Source organism: Myxocyprinus asiaticus, chromosome 49, assembly GCF_019703515.2.
Source record: "Myxocyprinus asiaticus isolate MX2 ecotype Aquarium Trade chromosome 49, UBuf_Myxa_2, whole genome shotgun sequence".
Classification (NCBI taxonomy): Eukaryota; Metazoa; Chordata; class Actinopteri; order Cypriniformes; family Catostomidae; genus Myxocyprinus; species Myxocyprinus asiaticus.
In genome coordinates, this window is record NC_059392.1 from 16,092,051 (window position 1) to 16,097,857 (window position 5,807).

Genomic DNA, 5,807 nt, shown 5'->3' on the forward strand with positions numbered 1-5,807 from the left:
GTTTTGCATACATCTGTTTATAATTTAATCATTTAAATTTAAAACCATTGTGTTATGTTTGAATCTAAGAAATTACACTATTCTCTTTGTTCTATTTTCTAGTAAATACCTTGCTGTGAACCCCATAAGAAAATTAAGAAATTGTAATTGTGCTTGATTTTCCATTCTGTCTCCAATGTCCTAAAAAAATGGGGCTTAAAATTGTAAATAGATTGTTCAATGTTAATAATTTAAAAGCTTGAATTTTAGAATACAAAACTTCTCAAATATTTACTGTTATACCCAATTTATATTTAATTTTCTTGGCATATACTTTGAACTGTCTCACTCAACCCATACAACTAAATGGATCCACAAAATCGGATCCCCGATCAGCAAAATAGTTGAGTTTTGTTTGTAGGATGCTGTTAAATAGAAAAGATAAAATGTGAGGTGCAGAGACGATGGTTAGACATGGTCAATTTGTACATTTACATTTTACATTTAGTCATTTAACAGATGCTTTTATTCAAAGCTACTTACAAATGAGGAACATGGCAAGCAATTTGTCATACAATTCGTAGGCAATTTCCTATGGGTTCTTATGCTGCGTCCCATTCAAGTCGGATGTGGGATATAGCTACTTGATATCTCGGATCTCCAACCATAAATGCATTCCAATGCCAGTTGCTTGGAAGATGACGTTTAAGGAAACAAATCTGTAATGCTTCCGTTAGCTTAGCATGTGTTTGATTGTCACCAGAGATGTCTCCTATAAACAATTCTGCAACGCTAGCATTTGTGCTAAAGGTGTATGATTATCAAAAGCAGTGTTGGGTAAGTTACTCTAAAAAAGTAACATTACATCTTCTACAGTGTAATTAGATTACTGTACTAATTATTGTCTCAAAAGGAATTGCATTACTTATTACTAATTACTTTCTAAAACCCTTAATAACCTTGACCAGATGAAAAATACAAGGATAGACATGAAACGGGGGCCTGGCGCTGACGCTGACTACCATCCCTGGAGTCGCGAGTTCGAATCCAGGGCGTGCTGAGTGACTCTGGCCAGATCTCCTAAGCAACCAAATTGGCCCGGTTGCTAGGGTGGGTAGAGTCACGAGGTAACCTCCTCGTGGTCGCTATAATGTGGTTCTTGCTCTCTGTGGGGCGCGTGGTGAGTTGTGTGTGGATGCCGTGGAGAATAGCGTGAAGCCTCTACATGCACTATGCCTCCGCAGTAATGCGCTCAACAAGCAACATGATAAGATGCACGGATTGACGGTCTCAGACGTGGAGGCAACTGAGATTCGTCCTCCGCCACACAGATTGAGGTGAGTAACCGCGCCACCACAAGGACTTAGAGCGTATTGGGGATTGGGCATTCAAAAAAAAAAAAAAAAAAAAAAAAAAGGATAGACATGAAACTGTTCTTTTAATTCTTTCAAATAAATCATATAAAATCTAATTAATTATTCATGAACTGGCCAAAGAATTCAAGGGGGCAGCGTTAAATTAGAAAACATATTTTAACATTAGACGTTAAATTTCAATTTTAAATTCACTATTGTTTTATATAGAATTGTTCTATAGTATATACAATATTTTAACACAATTACATAAGAAGTAACTAATTAAATTAATGGAGAATTATCTTTACTTTTTCCAAAGAAAAAGTAATTTAATTACAGTAATTAATTACTTACTAATGCATTACACCCAACACTGATCAAAAGATAGTGTCATTTACCATGTTTTGAACACTTGTCTCTGCTAACGTTTGTTAAACAAGCTTTAATATCATGTAATGTAGGAACTTTGACTCATTCATCGATATTATTTAATAAAAGTGAATGTTTATCACTTATTTTTTACGTCTTCCTGGGTGCTGATATGTTTGTGTGACGTCACGCACATGCATCTTTTCCACACAACTTTCCAAGTTGGAATTCCATTGCACTTTTCCTACTAAGGAAGTTGGAAAATCCGACTTTCCGAGTTGAATGGAACACAGTATAATAGGAGTTTTCAATGAGTAAAATAAGATCTGTGGTTAATGTTACTTGAAGGTACTTGGACATTTTCTTTTTAACATAAATTATACACAGAAGCCACCATGTTTAAAAAAAAAAAAAAAAAAAAGTACATCGCTAACAAGTTGCTAAGGACTACAAATACCACAAACATGTTAGTGTACGTGCCTGTCGAAACGGAACACCATTGTAGTCCTTATCTAGCAACTTGCTAGGAACATACTTTTTTACATTTATTTTATTTATTTTTTACACTGCGGCTTCAAAATTCACGTTTGAGGTACGATTGTGTGTAATTTATGTTTCTGAACAAAGCATCCAAGTATCTTCAAGTATTCTTTACCACAGACCTTATTTTACTCATAAATCCAAAACTGCCATTTTAAAAGCCATAAGAAATTCCAGAGGGAACCCTTGACTTGAACATTATAATTCCCTTCCAGGTTTTTAAACTACTATCTGAACCGCTGTATTTTTATCCAGAATGTATCTGAAATGTATTTAGGTCCTAGGCTATTGAGCAATTTATAAATTAGTAATAGTACTTTAAAATCAATTCTAAATGTAACTGGAAGCCAGTGTAAAGACCTGAGGACTTGAGTAATATGTTCAGATTTTTTGGTTCGGGTGAGAATCCTGGCAGTGGCATTCTAAATGAGCTGCAGGTGTCTAATGGTCTTTTTGGCAAGGCTGGTTAGGAGTCCATTGGAGCCTACCCTACTGGTGATGAATGCATGGAGAAGTTTGACTGGACACAAAACATCTAATTCTTTCTATATTTTTTAGATGATAGTAGGCTGATTTAGTTATTGCTTTGATGTGACTACTGAAACTAAGTTTCCAAAATGACACCAAGATTTCTTGCTTGATTTTTTTGTCTTTCGGCCCTTGGAGTCAAGGTAAGCACGTATTCACCTTTGGAATTTCACCTTGTTGCCAAATACCTCTGTCTTGTCATTGTTTAATGGAAGGAAGTTTTGGCACATCCAACTGTTAATTTAATCAATGCACTGGCACAGAAAGTCTATGGGGCTGTAGTCATTTGGCGATAGGGCTAGACAGATCTGGGTATCGTCTGCATAGCTATGGTATGCAATTTGTTTCTTTTTCATAATTTGGCCTACTGGGAGCATATACAGTTTGAACAGGAGTGGTGCTAGAATTGAGCCTTGTGGGACTCCACACGTCATGGATGTCCACACAGATTCATAGTTGCCTATGTTCACATAGTAACCCCTACTTTCTAGATATGACCTGAACCAGCTGAGGACCGTCCCAGAGAGCCCTACCCAGTTTTCCAACAGTGTCAAAAGCAGCACTGAGATCTAATAATACCAGCACTGATATTTTGCCTGAATCAGTATTTAGCTGAATATCATTTAGGATATTTATGAGTGCCGTATCTGTGCAACAATGTGGTTGGAAACCAGACTGTAAATTGTCCAAGTAGCCATTCGAGATTAAGAAATTGTTCAGCTGATTGAAAACAACCTTTTCAATGATTTTGCCTATGAAAGGAAAATTTGAAATTGGTCTGTAGCTGTTCAGTATTGAGTTATCTAGATTGTTCTTTTTAACCCTGTGAGACCCAAATATGGAAACATTGAAAAAAAAAAAAAAAATTTTCACCTTTTATATGTCATTGTAGGAGGCCTCTAATGTAGAAATAAATGGGTTTTTACATTTATTACATTTTAGTAAGTTTCTAGGGAAAAGTTGTAATATTGCAACATTGGGCCTGTTGGGTAGCAGAATTTCAGTAATTTTACTCACTGTCTGAACAAATGTAGAGAACATCTAATGGTTCATTTGCAGGGTGTACTGCTTATGTAGCCCCATAACAGTAGCCTAAATATCTATACACTAAAATTGTTTATTATAAAACATATGTTCATACTGTATTTACAAAACTTTGGCATTTACTATGTTTAGCTCTATTCATAGCCCTGACCTGAAAAATCAGTGTTGGTACTGATAAAATCCTTTTTCAGCCAACGATACCTGTCACGGGGCATGGTCTGTGTTCTTGAATGGCTTGGTTTTGTTGGCATGATGCCAACCTTTTCCAGTTCACAGGCATCTCCACATTCCTCTTCATCACTTGTATCAGAGTCCTTCTCAAAGTCACTTTTCCCATTTTGGACGGCATCAATGGCATCATACACATTGTAGATAAGAAGGTCTTTCCTGGCTGGTGGCATTCTGAAATGGAAAAAAAATCACTGATTATTTTCCAGGCTAAATAATCTCAATGTAAATAAATCTCAATCATACTTACACATTTTAAAGAATTGACCCATTCCACAGAATTGACCCATTCCACAGAATTGACCCATTCCACAGAATTCACACATTCCACAGAATTCACACAATACTGTCTGGCTAGCTTATTGTGCCCTCTACTTATCATGCTAATAGCACTTATACCCCACACATTCCAGAACATTATCACCTGTCCCTCATGAAGCAAGCAGATATTTGGGCAAACAAGCAAAGCCTAGAAAAGAAAACGGGACCAGTTAAGTAAATTTTATAAATAATAATATACAGATAGTTTTTTAAAATATTGCTACACAAATACTTTCAAATTCTCAAAGAAATAATTTATTCTTTAATTCAACTTGAACTTATCATTTAATAATCATTTAATTTTGATTGAAACTCAAAATGGTAACAAAGAAGACATTTTAAACTTGTGAATGATCAAAAATAGTATGTTTCTATTAGTATTTTTTTCACATGGAACAGGTGAGGAGTACAATTCATCCATGTAATGTGCAAGGTGCACAGGCAAATTTTGCTACCCCTTTCACCCAGTGTTGTAAAATTACAACATTTACATTACAAGCTCAAAATCTAATATGATCAAAGCATTCAACAGTACCTTAATATCTGCACAATCTAGACATATTACTAATCATAGAAAAAAATATTTTAGGCATTTTACTTGAATGTTGATTTATCCAGTCCAGTATATCAAGATGATGTGCTTCAAGGCAAGTTTGCAGGTTGTGTGAGTTCATGGCCAGGAGAACAGGCCTATTTACAAAATCTACCATCCAATAGTGTTGCAAGGCTTAACAATATGACCTATTAGTTGTGTAAATGTGGTCTTGGCGGGGGGACGGGGACGTGCAGGTTTATTTTAGTAGAGCTAAAGTTGTAATATTACAACAGTGGGCATCACAGGGTTAAAGCGCTTCTCTTCATCTGGATGAAAAAATGTGTCGACTGATTAAATAACTACATCTCAGAGTTGAATGGCATTTTGGTGCTTATCTGTGAATCGTAGCAAAATGAAAAAAAAAAGACAAAAAATGTTGCATGTGTGAATAGCATATGTGGTAAATTTACCAGTTAAGGCAATCCAACAGTTTTACTGCAGTTTATCGGGTTTCATGTGTGAAAGTGGCTATTTGAAGGAAGGATGTCAGCTGACATATTGTCGGTAATACACATCATGCGCGACCTCTCTCTTTCGAAGCATGCACACAACGCCAAGGCCAATTGCGGTCCGATTAATGTGTATATGTGCAGGACAAAGCTGAGCTAAAACTGCATTACCTTGTTCTGTTAGTCAGACTGGTACAATTTCAGTCTGACTAAAGTGTTTACATGACATTTCAAAAAGACAAATTATTGTTTTAGTCTGACTGAAACAAGTGTATGTAAATGTACTGTCTGACTATATCTGTTTCTCTTTCTTTCTCATATGCGGTTTGATTCAGGATAGAGCTCCATACAGGTGTCACTTTTGGTGTGCCTTCATTCTGCTGTTTACATTGACATTCC